At 38.8% G+C, this 19,121-nt stretch overlaps 1 long non-coding RNA gene across 3 annotated transcripts in view; it reads right to left on the minus strand.

Moving 5' to 3' along the window:
• LOC132598295 (uncharacterized) overlaps positions 1-19,121 on the minus strand; it is a 59,805-nt gene that overhangs the window by 14,279 nt on the left and 26,405 nt on the right. The window lies entirely within an intron of this gene.

The raw sequence follows: 19,121 nt of genomic DNA on the forward strand, positions 1-19,121 counted from the left end.
GGTTAATTAGACAAATATTTAGAAAGTATATATGGTGGGTTTAAACAATCAGCAAACAGGCTTATGACTTGGAGAGAACCTAGTTTCTGATAGTGAATCAACATTTTTCATAAGCACACACAAAATATTTCATGAAAAATAGACCATGTTCTGGCCTCTAGCAATCAATATCATTGCCACCAACCTAATGAGAATACAATTCAGTTAAGGCATCAATAACAAGAAGATAATTGAAAAGTTGCCAACCACTTAGATATTTTAAAATGCACTAAATAACATATGAACCATAGAGGAATTCATAATAGAAATGAGAAAATATTACGTATCTAAACAGATAGATGCCTCCAGTGCCACCTTGGGAGTTTCTGGGGTTTACTTTTACTAATGACAGAGGTATTTCTTATTTGTTCTACTCAAGACCAGAAGTTTGCCCAATAGACTACAAACAATCTCATTTTCACCTGATAAAGTAAAATATATATACTTATTTTTATTTCTGCTTACATGCCACTTTCAGGAAATATATAAATAATAGCTTAAGAATAAAATTAACTTAAAATTTCATAAAAATTAGTGGGATGCAGTTAACGTGGCATTTTAAAGAAAAAAATTATAGTCCTAAATGTTTATTTTCAAGGTTAATTTTAAACATGTAACTGTTTAAGCCCCAACCAATGAGGAGGGATGCCATCCTAAATAGCCAGTGCTGTGGTACAAGTGCATAAAGAATGATGCCACTGAGCTAGGTGACTGATCCAAGAAGTTAGCAAAGGAATAACAAGAGAAACCCAAAGAGAAGGAAAAAACCAGAGAGAAAAGAAGGGAGGGAATAACAAGAGTCAGAAATTAATTTAAAAAAAGATAGTACAGAAGATCAAGAAGGGTAAAGTCTGCCAAAAAGAAAAAATACACCAATTCCTGGGAAGGCTGACTGTGTGCATGCATGCACACGTGTGTGTATTTGAGACAGAGCAAAGGAGAAACGGTTACAGCTAAAAATGCAGCAAAAATTAATAAGAAAATACTATGAATACATTTATGCCAATACACGTGAAAATGTGAAATAATACCTAGTATGTTTTAGGCATAGATATGTAGTTGAGGAATCCAAAAATGCAGGGAACGATGGACCTCAGATGCAGGAGTGGTGTCACCTTTGGGGAGGGAAGCAATGGAACTAGAATCAGGAGTGATAAGCAAGTGACTTCAACTGCAAAGAACTGTAGCATACATCTCCTTGTTCACACATACAAACTATTTCATAAGGAATTTAAGAATGAGTGAAAAATGTTATTAGCAACTATACAACAATAAATTATATAAACTTTTAGAAAAACTATTAAAAGCTCTAGTGCAAGAAGGAAAAGAAAACTTAAAAAAAAGAGCCCATAAAATTAAAATGGTAATCCTAACTCCTTGTCCTTTATCCAACTCTCCAAAATATACAGGCCCAGATGGTTTTACATGTACTTCACCAAACTTTCAGGGACCAGTGATACTCTGTATTTTCAAATTGTTTAAGAAAATATAAAAATAAAAGATATTAAAATCACTCCATGATGGTATTCTTAATTCTAAGATCAATAGATAGTATAAGCAAAGGATAGGCCCGTTTCATTTATGAATCTAGACATAAAAATCCGAAATAAAATACTGGCCATTAAATCCTTGTGTTTTTAAAACTAGGAAAACATAGATTGAAAGCGGATCTATCTATTAGTCACTGGTGCTTATCTTTACTGATGAACACGCACATGGTATTCTTAAGGGCCAGAGCTCCGGCCCTAGGGAGCATCTATAAACACATTCATATAAGTAAAACCAATCAGCATGAAACTACAGAGCACATTACCACCCTGAGAACTGGAGTGCTGAATTCTACAGTTTACGTTGTAATTAGACAAGAAGCAAATCTATTACACTCCTAGTATAAGAACAATGAAATATGTATGCAAATGTAAGGGAAATTCCAAGCAGTTCTATCATTTCTTAAGAAACAACGTGAGAACTATACCCTATTAATGTTAAAGTAGAAATTGACTTTAGTACAATAATCTGTAGCGTAGATCTAAGGACGCAAGGTTAACACAGCACCATGCAAAGATTTTTTAGCACAATCGTGTGGTGTTTATTACCTTAGGAAATATAATTTATATTATCTGTTATTGCTCGAGAATTTGCATGTTCAGTTATGGAATACATGCTTTGTTAGATGCTTCCCTGAAGGAGAGACTGGCCCTTAGTGAAGATCTAGTTATGTGCTGGGGACCTTGACTGACAGCTAATATGAAAGACAGGTACTACCAAGACTGTTCTTAGCTACTGTGGTGCTTTTTTTTTTTTTTTTGCGGTACGCAGGCCTCTCACTGCCGTGGCCTCTCCCGCCGCGGAGCACAGGCTCCGGACGCGCAGGCCCAGCGGCCATGGCCCACGGGCCCAGCCGCTCTGCGGCACGTGGGATCCTCCTGGACTGGGGCACAAACCCGCGTCCCCTGCATCGGCAGGGAGACTCCCAACCACTGCGCCACCAGGGAAGCCCTGTGGTGCTTTTTAATATTAGTATTCTAATGCTTTATTTATAGTCACTTTGTTTTGTTGTTTTTAACCTCAGGATGTCTGGACAAAGACCACAGCTTGGTACCTTTTTCAATTTAAAGCCTTTCTTCAACTTTCCCAATCAGTATGCATGCTTAACAGCCTCTAATACTAAATAATGGCAAACAGGGAACTGACAGTCTAATGCTGCATCCACTCCAGCAAATAAGGCCGAAACATCTGGATCCAAATACATTAAAGGGACATGTTGGCATCGAAGAAACATTTTGCCTCCCAAATGAATTTGCATCCAATCTCAAGATATTTATTAGATTTGTAGCAATTGTGCATTTGGGCTTAAGGGAACAAATGTTCTTAAATATATAAATATTCTCAATATATTTATATTAAATAAGAAGTTCTAAAATTCTAAAATAACTTTAAGTCCCAATAGTAGGGCTCAAAGTCTGCCCTTTTAGTTAATTCGGACAGGTAAATGAGTTTGAATTCTGATCTGTCTGGCAGCATTCTGCCAAAAGTCTGACCTTTTTTCCATATACAGAGCTTTCTTTTTCTTTTTTTAAAATAAATTTATTTTATTTATTTATCTTTGGCTGCGTTGGGTCTTCGTTGCTGTGCGCGGGCCTTCTCTGGTTGCGTCGAGCAGGGGCTACTCTTTGTTGCGGTGCGCGGGCTTCTCATTGCGGTGGCTTCTCTTGTTACAGAGCACGGGTTCTAGGTGCGCAGCCTTCAGTAGTTGTGCCATGTGGGCTCAGTTGTGGCTTGTGGGCTGTAGAACAGAGACTCAGTAGTTGTGGCGCACGGGCTTAGTTGCTCCGTGGCATGTGGGATCTTCTGGGACCAGGGCTCAAACCCATGTCCGCTGCACTGCCAGGCAGATTCTAAACCACTGCGCCACCAGGGAAGTCCCCAGATCTTTCTGAAGTTGTAGCCATTTTCTTTTTGAACCAAAAATGCAAATATAAAATAAAATTGCAATGTAATTAAGAAAAAAGAGGCAGTTCTTACCTAACATTTCGAAAGTCATTCATTCTACAAATATTTGCTGAGGGTTTGTTGTGATAAATAGGATGTAGCCAATAAAAAATAAACAAGCAGAAAGTTAAAATAGATGTTAAAAAGTCCATAAAATAAACTTTGTACACTTCACTTAATTAGATTCTGTTCTCTCCTGTATTACAAATAGTCCAAACAGCTTGATGAATGAAAATGCCAATCACTGTGCCTCCCCACCCAGTGCCCCGGCTAAGAAGTGCCTTGACTCAGCCTGAGGGATGAGACAGCATATGGAGGCAGAGGTGTTCTATGTGGAAGGACTCTACTCTCCTGCTGCAGCTGATGAGTCCTGAGCAGGGCCACCAATGCTGTGGGAGGTCAGAACCTTAGGAAAAACCCCTGCGACCAGATTCCTTTTCTCATGATTTCAGTCCAGGTCTAGATCAGGTCTCTGCAGCTGAAGCAAAGTCAAAGGTAGGGATGTAAACTGAGGTCAGTGGCCAGCACGGCCATGTGCAGGCCAGAGGTGCAAAGGTGCAAAAACTGAGTGAGCAGAGGAAGCCAGCAGTGGAGAAAGGAGAAAAGAGCAGATGCAAAGGCACCTTGAGGGAGACAAAGTCCCTGAAGTAGCTAAGTTCCAGGCTGCTCTCCACTTCAATGTTCAGTTACTTCCCACTTGGGTTAACTTAAATGGGACTTTTTTTTCCTTTCGATTTAATGGCCTGAGCTGTGGATGTTTGAACATATGGTATAAAAGGAGCAAGTCAGAAGTAGAGCAGGAAGGAAGGCTGTAGAGGAGGCAAACTGAAGACGGAAACGACAGCAAAGGAATAAGAAACACACGTGAAATGGAAGAACACATTAAGTCTAAGGCCATCCAGTGAGGGGCCTCTATGATCTTGGATGCTTGGATGTAAAAAAAAAAAAGCAATAGAATCAATCAGAAGAGAAGCCCCACGTCCCTTCCTGTGGCTTACGCTCAGCCTGCCCCTCCATCACTGTAGGTGGAGACATCTGGGCCCCTCTCCAGGGCCTACACCTCCACTTGCTTAGACCCGCTCTTGGTTGCCCGCTGAAGGACAGCGTGTCAATAATCCTCCCTCTCTCTCCCGCACTGATTTTTCCTCTCAGGTGAATCATTCCTATCAGCATATTAACGTGCTGTGATCTCTCCCGTGTGGCCCCATATCCCCGTCCTGCAAACATGCCATTTCTCCGCTTCTTTCAGAACAAAGCGACTGCTCTATACTCAGTGTCACCACTTCCACTCTTCCTCTTCTCTCTTAAACCACCCCCTCAAATCACGCTTTTGTCCCCAACACAAGATCAGAAGCTACATCCAAAATGTTGCAAAAGCTAGTGGTCAATTCTTAGTTCTCTGTAATGCAGTACAAACCACATAGCATCACATATGAGGTAGACTTGAAATAAAAGTGTAATCTGCATTTAATTAAGCTTTTAAATATAGGTATGTAACTTTCAATTTACTGTAAATACAGAGATTGTCAGAACGGGTTATACAATACCATGAGTAAACAGTGAGGTAACTCCCAAGGTGGGGCCACCCCATCACTCCACACAGTGCTTTTGGATACAACTTTCTGCAATGATGAAGAGCTGGGCTGTCCAATCCAGCAGCCACTAGGCACATGTGGCTACTGAGCAGCCACAACACAGTCAGTGTGACCAAGGATATGAATTTTTATTCTAATTTATTTGTACATATAGTGGTCTGGACTGGTCTCTTAAGCCAATAATATAGAGAAAAAGGAGGCTATGAACTCTTCAAGAATAAAGAATTTTAAGTGACATCACAACCAAATGTAAATACAATTGTATTTCTATATACTAGCAACAAACACTAGAAAACAAAATTAAAACCCATTCTGTTTACCATTAGGTCAATAAACATAAATTGATTAAAACACATTGATCTCTACAGTCAAGATGGTTACAGTTCATAATATGTAGACTACACCTCAATAAAGTTGATAAAAAATACTTAGGGATAAATTTAACAAAGGGCAAGTAAGATTTCTGTATTAAAAATGAGAAAACACTGCTGACAAAAATTAAAGAAGCCATAAGCTGAGATAGATGTTGATGAATGGAACACTGAATATTGTTAAGATGTCAATTCTCCCAAGACTTATCTATAGAGGTAACACAATTGCAATGAAAATATTAACAGGAAAAAGTCTTAGCAGACTTTTTATTAGAAACTGACAAGTTAAATTTAAAATTTATTTGGAAATGCAAAGAATCTAGGAGAGTCAAAACAAACCTGAAAAAGAAGTTGCCTTCAAAATTTACTTTGAAGTTATAGTAAATAAGATTATGTAGTTTTGGCATATAAACAAAGAGTAGACAGAGAAGAGTCCAGAAATATATATAGAGAGAAAAGGGCCCAGATGTAGATGGCTAACTGATTTTCAATAAAGGGTTCCAAGGTAATTTAGTAGGGGAAAGAACAGTATTTTCAACATATGGCATTAAAACTACATTTCATTTAGAAAAATAAAACCTCAATGACTACCTCAAACCATACTCAAAAAGTAATTCAAAATGGATCATAAACCTAGACATAAAAGGTGAAGTTATAAAGCTTCATTCATAGGAAAATACCTCTTTGACCCTAAGTCAGGCAAAGATTTCTTACGACACAAAAAGCACCAACTAACTACAAAAGAAAACTTAATTGTAATCTATCAAAATTAAAACCTTTTGCTCTTCATAAGATATCACTAAGAAAATGAAAAGGCAAGCAGAGCCTAGAAGAAAATATTCATGATAATTTTTCATGGTAACTTTACCTGACAGAAGACCTGTATCTGGAATGAATATCTATATCACCGGCAACCAACAATAAAACATCAAACAATAAAGATGAAAGATTTGAACAGAAACTTCATGAAGGAAGATATACAAATGATCAATAAGCACATGAAAATGTGCTCAGAATCATTAGTCATCTGGGAATGCAAATTAAAATCACAATGAAAATAATACTTCCCACCTTTAGAATGGCTAGAGACTGACCACACCAAGTGTTGGTGCATATACAGAACCACTAGAACTCTCATACCTTGTTAGTAGGAGTGTAAAATGATACAACCATTTTGGAAAACTGTTCAGCAATTTCTCATAAAATTTAATATACAGCCACCCAATCCTATGTCTCAGTATTTGCCTGTGAGAAATGAAAACAGATGCCCACAAAGAGACTCATACAAGAATGTTCATAGTTGCTTTATTCATAGGAGCCCCCAAATGGGGAAGCCCAAATGGCTGTCAGCAGGTGGCTGGATAAGGAACTGTGGTATCGTCATACAGTGGGCACTGTGCTACAGTAAGAAGGAATGAAGGATACAGGCAGCAACGGGAGCCAATATCAGAAACAATGAGTTGAGCAAAAGACGTCAAACACAAAAGAATTCAGACTTTATGATCCCATTTATATAAAGTCCGAGAACAATCAAAATGAATTTATGGTGATAGAAATCAAGAGAGGTTGCCTCTGGGAAGAAAAGGGGATTTACTGGAAAGAAACATGATGGAACTTCCTAGGGTGATGGAACTGGTCCTATATCTTGACTGGTGTTGATTATGTGAGTGTATACATTTGACAAAACTCATCGAATTGTACTCTTAAAATTTACACATTTTATTATGTGTAAACTACATAAAAGCTTCAGAAGGGTTTTTTGAAGGGGGGTGGGTAGAAATAAGCTGATTCTAAATTTTATATGGAAATGCAAAGGAGCCAAGAATATCCAAGGGAGTCTAGAAAAAGAACAAAGTTTGAGAAGTTCCACTGCCAGAAATTAAGCTCTATTATAAAGCTACAATAAAGACAGAATGGGATTGGTGCAAGGTTAGACAAACAGATGAATCAAACACAATAGAAAGTCTAGAAACACACACACACCTGATTTATGACAAAGATGACACTACAGTACAGTGGAGAAAGAATAAATTTCAATAAATGGAGCTGGTTCGATTGGATATACATATTTTAAAAAATCAGTCTTGACCTCCACACACCATACACAAAAATCAAGTTTTGGTGGACTATACAAAACTAAAAGGCAGAAAATCTAGGGAAAATATTTAGAATAAAACACAAGACTTTACCTCCATAACCTTAAGGTAGGCAAATGTTTCTTACACAGGATATAAAAAGTTGACAAACTGGACTATAGAACGAATAAATTGATGATGGTGTATCAGACAATGGAAAACTCTATGGCAACCATGTGTTAACAGCATGAATATTTCAAATAGAAGGCTGAGCAAAATAAGCCAGACAGAATATATACCATATGTTTCCATTTATATAAAGTTCAAAAACTAGCAAAACGAATTGATGCTGTTAAAAGTTAGGATATTGTTTACTCTGTGGTGGAAGACTGGGACTTGCTTACCTGGATGGGTTCACTTGGTAAAAACCCATCATGCTCTACAAGTACAATCTGTGTACTCTTCTGTGCGTTACACATCAATATCTATAAAGTTAAAAAACCACCAACCTAATTTTTCTCCCCAGTCTTCTTCCCTCTGAAGTCTTTCACATCTCAGTAGAATGGCAATTCTATCCAGCTGTTCAGGACAATACCAGGGAAGCCATGCTCACCTTCCTCCTTTCTCTCAAGCATCTCATATAATCCATTGCAAACTTGTTGGCTCTCTCACCTCTGCCACCTGCTGACTGGCCCGTCAGGTCTCCTCCCTGGTCTCTCCTGCTCCCACCCTTCTTCCCTTCAGTCTGTTCTCCATATGGCAGCCACAGCAACCATTTTATAACATACATCGGCTCACCTTACGTGTATGCACCAAAGCCTTCAAAGCTAAAGCTCTTCTAATGCCCGTGAAGCCCTCCGTAATCTGACCCCACCACTGTGCTCCCTGCTCACTCCAGCCACAGAGGCCTTCTTGTTGCTTCTTGGATGTGCCAAACATGCTCGTGCCTCAGGCTTTGACACATGCTGCTCTCTCTGATACCGTTCTTCATTAAAAGGAACCAGGGCTCTTTGGAAAATGCCTGATTCCAGGGCTGGAACATTTTGTGCATCTGAAAGTTAAAAAGCTCTCAAAAAATGTTTGGTACATGTCAAAAGCACACAGATGACAACCTGAATGGGCTCCCACTGGCCAAGTCAGGTTCAACTTGAATATCAAAATAAATAGTACTAGTAACAATGTATAATCCATTGAATAAAATAGGAAACCAAGAGTCCAAACTGATATAAATGAATTGAAAATTTGATGAGACATGAGATAGTTTCCATCCGTAGATTTTTTTTTTTTTTTTTTTAAAGATTTTCCACGTCACTCTGCATCATGCTCTCCTCTACCTTCTGGGATATATGATGTACACTTGTAAGTGCTGTTTTAAATGTCCATGTTTCTTTAATTCCACCACCGGCGCCATTTCTTGTCAGTTTTTGAATGCATTTTCTCCTCATTAAGGGTCATATTTTCCTACTTTGCATCCCCTAATTATTGGTTCGATGCTGAAACATTTACATTGTTGGGTGCTGGATTTTTTTGGTGGGGGGGTGGTATTCCTTTAAAATGTTTTACACTTTGTTCTGGGACATGGTTAAGTTACTTGGAAACAGTTTGATCCTTTGGGGCTTGCTTTTGAGCTTCGTTAGGTTAGGACCAGAGCAGCCTGTAGTCCAAGGCTAATTCAAATTCAGTTCCATCACCGAGGTGATCACCTTCTGAGAACAATCCAATGCCATGTATTATGAGATTTCTCCATCCTGGCTGTTGGGAACATGAACTCCAGTAGTCCTCCCTTATCTGAGGGGGATACATTCCAAGACCCCCAGTGGATGCCTGAAACCAAGGAAAGTACCGAACCCTACATACACTATGTTTTTTCCTAGGTCTCCTGTCAATAATTTCTTTAAAGGTCAATAGGGCCATTACTAAGTAAAATAGGGGTTACCTGAACACAAGCACTGCAATACTGCGATAGTCGATCTAATAACCAAGAGGGGCTACTAAGTGACTAATAGGCAGGTAGCATATACAGTGTGGATATGCCAAAGGGATGATTCACGTCCTGGGCAGGATGGAGTGAGATTCATCACGCTACTCAGAAGAGCAAGGCAATTTAAAACTTATTATTTCTAGAATTTCCATTTCATATTTTCAGACTACAGTTAACTGTGGGTAAATGAAATCACAGAAAGCAAAACCGCGGATAAGGGGGGACTACTGTATTCCCAACCCTGTGAGCTCCACAAACTGTCCTTTCTGTTCATTATGGTGGTTCTATCCCCAGCCTCACAAAGGTGCTGAAGACTCGAGTAGAATCCTTTGCAGATCTCCAGAGCTCTCTCCCTGCTGCTCTCTGCTCTCTGACACTCTGTCCTGTGAATTCCAGCCATGTCGACCTCCCCAAATCCTCAGCCTCACTTACCGAGACCTCTGAGCTTATATAAATTCCCCTTCCCTGTGATAAGGCCTGGAAACTCTCTCCGGGCACCAAGCTGAGGCAGTCATGGGGCTCACCTCATCTGAGAGATCAACATCCACATGGCCTAGGATCCAAGGTCAAGAAACTACTGTTTCCCATATTCTGTCAGATTTTTTGTTATTAAGCTGTAGTGGTAAGTCTGGATGCAGTTATTCCATCATGGCTTGAGGTGGATGTGGAGAACGGAATGTTTTACATTGTTTCAAAATACTTTTCCATAAAATATTTACCATTTACAAAGAGAAAAAGAATGACTTTACATAAAGAAGCTTAGCAGACATCATTTTAATGGAGTGAACAAAATAAACATCATCAGAAATGGGACAATTTGGAATCATGTGCCATTTTATAAAGGTCCTCATTGGATGTACAGCATTACTTCTGTGATACTCCTGCCAAAGATGTACAGCCTGAATCTAATCATGAGGAAACATCAGGGAAATTCAAACTGAAAGACATTCTACAACTGGCTTGTAAATTGCATAAACATTTTAGAAAGTAACTTGATAACTATGAAAGGTATTTCTACTCTATGACTCAGTAGTTGAACTCCTAAATATCTATTCTAGAGAAACTCATACATGTGTACAAGAATAGACTTATGGGAAGGTCCATCAGGGTGTTATTATAGTAAAATGTTAAAAGCAACTTAAATACCCACCAAGAAGAAAATGATGAAGTAGAGCAATGAAAAAGAATGAACTAGGACTTCCCTGATGGCACAGTGGTTAAGAATCTGCCGGCCAATGCAGGGGACACAGGTTTGAGCCCTGGTCCAGGAAGATCCGACACGCTGCGGGGCAACAAGCCCGTGCGCCACGACTACTGAGCCTGCACTCTAGAGCCTGCGACCCACAACTACTGAGCCCGTGTGCCACAACTACTGAAGTCCACGCGCCTAGAGCCTATGCTCTCCAACAAGAGAAGCCACCTCAAGGAGCCTGCACAACGCAATGAAGAGTAGCCCCGGCTCTCCACAACTAGAGAAAAGCCCGCACGGTAATGGAGACCCAACGCAGCCAAAAAAAAAAAAAAAAAAAAAAATATATATGTATATATATATATATATATAAAGAATGAACTAGGGCTACACACACCAACACAGATAAAACCCATCAACAATAATGAGTAAAATTAATCTATTACAGATATGCATGGGAATTATAACAGAGACAATATAATCTGGGAGGAATATACCAGCAGTTTCAATTTTATTTATAATGTTTTATTTCCTAGGATAGATGGTAGGCACATGGGTTTTCATTGTTATTCTATTTACCATTCTTTAAACCTGAAACTTTTATATTAAAAAATTTACTAATTTAAGTAGAAAAATTTTCATCCAAAGCTGTTAAAATAAAAACCAAAATATGTTTTATTTTAGCATACCACCAGTTATCTGAAAAACGTACTCATAAAGAAGTTCTGTGCAGGTGATATCAGATGATAATTTAGCTATTCTGACAGTGTAGCAAGGTCATCAACTTCATCTAGAACCTGACCAAGTTGTTAATTAGTCCAGATTTGAGTAACTGATAAAGCTCTAATACATCTTGAAAGACTGAGTGGGATGGTCATCCAGAACTGACTAGTAAGACAGCTGTATATATCCAACTTCATAAAAAAAATTAGCCTACCAACCAAGAATTGTATTTTTACTCAGGAGTCATGCACACACATCAGATGAGTATAAAAGATAAGAGAACATTTTGGCATCTAAAGTTTTCTATCAGAGGTTACAGGGTAGAGCTGTTTTTTTCCTAGTCTTTAGGTAAAAACAACTGCTGGAGAAGTGAAAAATTCCTTTAGGTTGGCTATGGAGGCCAAAGAATGGTTACTTTGATTTTATTTTTTTTTTAAATCAGTAAAAGTGGTTCTGTGTACAGGATTCTAAAGATGCCAGTGACTTCACAACTGACTGAGTAGATGCCAGATTGCTTTCTGCGATCATCCCAATTCCCAGCTCTCTGTCCCCTATTCTTACCCAGATCCTGACATATACAGAATTGTGTATGTGACTTTTCAAACTTTTAGAATTCACAGAAGGATGCTGAGGTTTCTACAGAAGGATATGTTTTTGATATATCTTCCTGGCCACAAAAGAGCATCTGGCATTTAGAATATTCTTTTTGAAGAATAAGTTGCAAACAATGACATTTTTTCTTTGAAAATCTGTAATCAAAGAATTCTTTTGAAAGAAAACCCACATGCAATATAATTTGCATAATGCTTTCCATAAATCATGAAGAACCTGTTTTTATGTATATCAGTTTGTATATTTTTATTACAACAATGTGTTAAGAAATACATACATATTCTTCAACTTCCAAAAAGGTTTTGAGAAGCTCAAAATAAAAGCACAGAATCCATAAAAGCAAAAATAAGTGTCAAGTAATGAGGAGGTCAGAGGAAGGAAATAAGTGAATTACACACACACGAGGGTTTTGTTGTCTGTGATCATTCACACAGCCTCCTCCCAAGGTTTCCTCCAAGCAGGGATGGTACAGAGCAGCAAGCATTGCATGGCACTTTTTTTTTTTTAATTGAAGCGTAGTTGATTTACAATGTTGTGTTAATTTCTGTTGTGCAGCAAAGTGATTCAGTTACACACATATTTTTTCATATTCTTTTCCATTAATGGTTTATCACAGGATATTGACTATGGTTCCCTGTGCTATACAGTAGGACCTTGTTTTTTATCCATTCTCTATATACTAGTTTGCATCTGCTAATCCCAAACTCCCAATCTAACCCTCCCCCACACCCTCTCCCCCTTGGCAACCACAATTCTGTTCTCTGTGAGTCTGTTTCATAGATATGTTCATTTGTGTCGTATTTTAGATTCCACATATAAATGATATCATATAGTATTTGCCTTTCTCCTTCTGACTTACTCGCTTAGTATGATAATCTCTAGGTCCATCCATGTTGCTGCAATGGCACTCTTCTCTTTGAATCTATGTTAGCAACAAGTGGCATCCAATCTCTGTGCTCAGAGACTGGGCCTGAGTCCCACACTGTGTTCCTTCTTGAGGCTTCCACTAGCTGCCCAGGCACCTAGGAACGATCAAGTGACTCCTTCCACACAAAGGGCCAAAGCCCTTAATGATGCTGTTGCTTGCTTTCGTCTTTTTTTTTTTTTGAATGACTAAAAAGGCTTTGAGACGCCTTCCAGAAAACATATCTGGGGAATCCCTGAATCTTTAAGACCACAGATGAGTTACTAAGCCACTGAGAAGGAGTCTCACCACAGCCAAATTCTGCTGGTCCCAGCAGTGCACTAAAGCACTGGACATCTTGTCATGAGCTTGAGGATCAGAAGGTTACTGAACATTTCCTACTTACTACTTTCTGGATTTTCTGTTTTGGCTTTTTCCTCTTTCCCTTGCTGTGCTCTGAACTCTAGGCAGAGGATTTTATGTTTATTGTAGAATTAACTGATAAAGGGAAATGGTGGAACTGACAGGGCTTTCTGTTAACATGACTCATAAACTTTAACGGTTTATTTCCCTGAAAGACATCCAATTACCACAGCTCTAATATCTTGCTAATCTTGTATTAAAAAGTTTTTTTAAAGGGCAAAATGTCAGTGAATAGTATCTCCACTTCTCATTTTCTGAAAATTAAGCTGAACCTTTAAACAATATCATGAAAGTAAACATTTTAATTAATCAGGCTTATAATATGGTTAACAGATAAACATTTCCCGACTTTTATTTTCCAAATAAGCTTAGAATTCTCTTCTCAGAGCATTATATCATAGAATAATTTGCCAACAAGAACATTCAGTATGACTTATGGAAACATCCTGGATATTCTAAATTTCTTAACTTGCGAAGCACTCTGGATTCACTGGCCTAGTTTCCATAGTTCACATGAAGCAGCAAAGTGGCTGCACCATTTTACATTCCCAGCAGCAGTATATAAGCTTTCCAATTTCTCCACATCTTCACCACCACTTGCTATTATCTATCACTTTGATTATGGCCATCCTAGTGGGTATGAAGTGGGTGTGGCTTTGATCTGCATTTCGCCGATGGCTGATGATGTGGAGCATATTTTCATATGCTTATTGACATTTGTGTATCCCTTGGAAAAATGTCTATTGGGATCCTCTGCCCATTTTTTATGTGGGTTGTCTTTTTATTACTGAGTTGTAGGAATGCTTTATATATTCTAGATAGAAACTTGTTTTCAAATATAATTTACAAATACAGGTATACCTTGGAGATATTGCAGGTTCAGGTCCAGACCACCAAAGTAAAGCAAACATTGCAAGAAAGCAAGTCACACAAATGTTTTGGTTTCCCGGGGCAGATGAAAGTTATGTTTACTGTAGTCTGTTAAGTGTGCTATAGCATTATGTCTTTAAAAACAATGTTCATACCCTAGTTAAAAAATACTTCATTGATAAAAAATGCCAACCATCATCTGAGCCTTCAGTGTGTAATAATCTTTTGGCAATAGTAACATCAAACATCACAGATCGTCATAACAAATATAATGATGAAGTCTGAAATATTTCAAGAATTACAAAATGTGACACAGAGAACTGAAGTGAGCAAATGCTCTTGGCAAAATGGTGCCAAGAGACTTGCTTGACAGGGTTGCAACAAACCCTCAATTTTAAAAAATGCAGTACCTGTGAAGCTCAATAAAGCAACGCGCAATGAAATGAGGTCTGCCTGTAGTTTCTCGAATTCTGTAGGTTGCTGTTCACTTTCTTGACAGTGTCTTTGGAAGCACCTGCTGTATTCGTTTTTTCTTTTGTTACCTGTGCTTCTGGTACCATATCTTAAGAAACTATTGCTTAATCCAAGGTCACAATGATTTTATGCCTATGTTTTCTTCTAAGAGTTTTATAGTTTTAGCTAATATTTAGGTCTTTAATCCATTTTCAGTTAATTTTTGTATATAATAGGGGGTCCAAATCTATTCTTTTGCATCCTTGTTTTCGCAACCTTGTCAAAAAACAGTTGACCACATATGTGTGAGTTTATTTCCGGACTCTCAATCATATTCCATTGGTTTATATAGTGGAAAATCTCAGTTTTTTCCTTCCTGTGTAGGGAAAAACTCAGCTCTTCCCTACTGTGTTTCTCTCCTGTGAGTCTCCTTTACTATTCACACAGAACACTTCACTTCTGATACTTCTGGTCACCAAAAGTGTGGGGTTTTTTCTCCACAACAACAAGCAAATCTGCAACGCCAGCTGGGTATTCCACAAATTAATTCAGTTCTGACACTATCTACCCATAGACAGCATCAGATCCCACAGGTAAGGGCTCCAGGCTGCACCTCCCACCCCAACTTCAGACACCAGTCTCAAGCTCAGGTTATCACCTGGATGGGAGGTTCCAACAATCCCCTCCTCAGGTTCGATTAATTCATTAGACTGGCTCACAGAATTCAGGGAAACACTTACTCATGTTTACCAGTTCATTAAACATGGTAAAGAGTACAGATGATATGGATGAACAGCCAGATGAAGAGATACACAGGGCCAGGTATGAGAGGGTCCCGAGTGTAGGAGCTTCTGTCTCTGTGGAGTTGGGGTGCATCACCCTTCTGGATGGTTGTGTTCCACAACCTGGAAGCTCTCGGAACCCCATACTATTGGGATTTTATGGGAGCTTCGTCATGTAGGCATTAAATCCATTTTTAGCCTTTCTCCCTTCTCAAGAGAATGGTGGATGGAGCTGAAAATTCCAAGCTTCTAATCATGGCTTTGTCTCTCTGGCAACCAGCTCTCATCCAGGAGCGCACCCAGAGTTGCCTCATTAGAACAAAAGACACTCCTATCAACCAAGAGTTTCAGGAGCCCTTTGTCAGGAACTGGGGTCAAAGACCAAATATTAGAACAAGAGATGTTCCTAGGCTCTTATAAAGAAAATTACAAGGATTTTAGGAGCTCTGTGCCAGGAACTGGGGGCAGGAACCAATATATATATACATCTCACAGTCAACATGCCTACCCTTTTGCCAGTAATACACACACTGCTTGATTACTATAGCTTTGCAGTAAGTTTCGAAGTCAGGATACGAGTCTCCTCAACACTGTTCTTTTTCAAGATTGTTTTGGCTATTTTGGGTCCCTTGTACTTCCATATGAATTTTGGACCAGTCTGTCAATCTTTGTGTAGAAGCCAGTTGAGATTTTGATAAGGATTGACTGAATTTGTACATCAATTTACGTAGTATTACCATCTCAAAAATACTAAGTCTTCTGACCCATGAACATGGAATGTCTTTCCATATATCTAAGTCTTCCTTAACTTCTATGTTTTGTACTTTCAGAGTGTTAAGTGTTATGGGTTGAATTGTGTCCCCTGCAAAGGATGTTGAAATCCTACCCCCCAGTACCTGGAAATACGATCTTATTTGGAAATGGAGATGAGTTAAGATGAGATCATTAGGGTGGACACTAATTCAGTATGACTGGTATCTTTATAAAAAAAGAAAATTTGTACACAGAGACAGAACACACTCACAGGGAGAACACCATGAGATCAGGGTGCTGCAGCAGAAGTCAGGAAGGCCAAAGGTTACTAGCAAACCACCACAAGTTAGGAGAGTGGCATGGAATACATTCTCCATCACAGCCCTGAGAAGGAACCAACCCTGCTGAAACCCTGATTTTGGACTTCTAGCCACCAGAACTATAAGACAATAAATTTTGTTTTTTAATCCACCCAGTTTGTGGTACTTTGTTACACTACTCCTAGCAGGTTAATACAATATAATTTGCACTTTTTTGGTTAAATTTATTCCTAGCTGCGGAGCAACTAAGCCCGTGCACCACAACTACTGAGCCTGTACTGTAGAGCCTGTGAGCTACAACTACTGAAGCCCACGCGCCACAACTACTAAAGCCTGCGCGCCTAGTCTGTGCTGTGCAACAAGAAGCCACTGCAATGAGAAGCCTGCTCGCCGCAACTAGAGAAAGCCCACATGCGGCAACAAAGACCCAACGCAGCCAAAAATAAATAAAATAAAAAAAAATTATTCCTTAGTATTTTACTCTTTTCAATGCTACTATAAATGGAATTATGTTCTTAACTTCATTTTTGGTTTGTTCATTGCAAGTGAATAGAAATACAAATGATTTCTGAATACTGGTCTTGTATCCTGTAGTCTTGTTGAACTTGATTATTAAGTTCTAATAGTTTTTTAGTATATTCCTTAGGATTTTCTATATTCAAGACCATGACATCTGCAAATAGAGATGGTTTTCTCCTTCGTGTCCAGTCTGGATGTCTTTTATTTCCTTCTCTTGCTAACTGTCCTGGCTACAACCTCCAGTACAGTATTGAACAGAAGTGGGGAGAACAGACATTCTTGTCTTGCTCATGATCTTAGGGAGAAATCATTCAGTCTCTCTCTCATTAAGTATGATGATAGTTTTTCTAAAATGTCCTTTACCACAGAGGAAGTTCCCTTCTATTCCTAGTTTGTTGGAGTGATTTTTTATCATCGAGTTATGCTGACTTTTGTCAAATGCCTTTTCTGCATCTACTGAAGTGATGTGTTATTGTCCTGTATTCTATTAATATGGAGCACTATAAGAATTGATTTTGGGATGTTAAAACCAACCTTGCATTCCTGCAATAAATCTCACTTGTTTTTGGTGTTTAATACTTTATATATATTGCAGGCTTTGGTTTGCTAGCATTTTGTTGAGGATTTTTGCATTTGTATTTGAGATGTTGGTCTATAGTTTTCTTTTTCGGTAATGTATGTCTGTTTTTGGTATTAGGGTAGCAATGGCCTCAAAGAATAAATTGTGAAGTGTCCCCTTCTAGTTTTGGGGAAAAGTTTGTGAAGCATTGGTATTAATTCTTCTCTAAGTGTTTGGTAGAATTCATCAGTAATGTCATCTGAACTGGAGCTTTTCTTTGCTGAAAGATATTTAAGTACTAATTCAATTTCTTAAATATATATATTTTCAGAGTTACTATTTCTTCTTAGTTATGGTAATTTGTGTTTTCCTAAGAATTTGTCTATTTCATCTAAGTTGTCTTTTCTGATATCTAAGTTATCTAATGTCTATTATGAACTTAAAGAAGTTCATAACATTCCAATTCTTTTAATTTATGTGGGTTTATAATCATGTCCCCTTTTCAGTCTCAATTTTGGTAATTTGTATCTTCTTTTTTCTTGGTTAGTATAGCAAAAGACAATATTTAGAATCTTTTCAGAGAACTATTATTTGGTTTCATTGATTTGCTTTTATTTTTTAAAAATATTTATTTTTTGGCTGCATCGGGTCTTAGTTGCAGCACACAGGATCTTTCATTGTGGCACATGGGCTCTTCACTTCATCGTGGTGCATGTGCAGGCTTCTCTCTAGTTGTGGCGCATGGGCTCCAGAGCACGTGGACTCTGTAGTTGCGGCACATGGGCTCTCTGGTTGTGCACACGGGCTTAGTTGCCCCACGGCATGTGGGATCTTAGTTCCCAGACAAGGGATGGAACTGGCGCCCCCTGCATTGCAAGGTGGATTCTTAACCACTGGACCACCAGGGAAATCCCTTCTTTTGATTCTGTTTTGTTTCACTGACTTTTGTTCTGAATTATTTCCTTCCTTACATGAGCTTTATTTAATCCTCTGTTCCTAACTTCAGGTGGAAGCTTAGGTTATTACTTTTGGATCTTTCTTTTTTACCAAGGTATTTAAAGCGGTAACTTTCTAAGCACTATTTTTGCTGCATCCATACATTTTTAATGTTGTATATTCATTTTAACTCAGTTCAAGTAATCTATAACATTCCTTGTTATTTCTTCTTTGACTCATGGATCACTTAAAAGTATATTGAGGGCTTCCCTGGTGGCGCAGTGGTTGAGAATCTGCCTGCCCATGCAGGGGACACGGGTTCGAGCCCTGGTCTGGGAAGATCCCGCATGCTGTGGAACAACTGGGCCCGTGACCCACAACTACTGAGCCTGCGCGTCTGGAGCCTGTGCTCCGCAACAAGAGTGGCCACGATAGTGAGAGGCCCGCGCACGGCGATGAAGAGTGGCCCCCGCTTGCCGCAACTGAAGAAAGCCCTCACACAGAAACGAAGACCCAACACAGCCA

This window comes from Globicephala melas, chromosome 13, assembly GCF_963455315.2.
Source record: "Globicephala melas chromosome 13, mGloMel1.2, whole genome shotgun sequence".
Taxonomy (NCBI): domain Eukaryota; kingdom Metazoa; phylum Chordata; class Mammalia; order Artiodactyla; family Delphinidae; genus Globicephala; species Globicephala melas.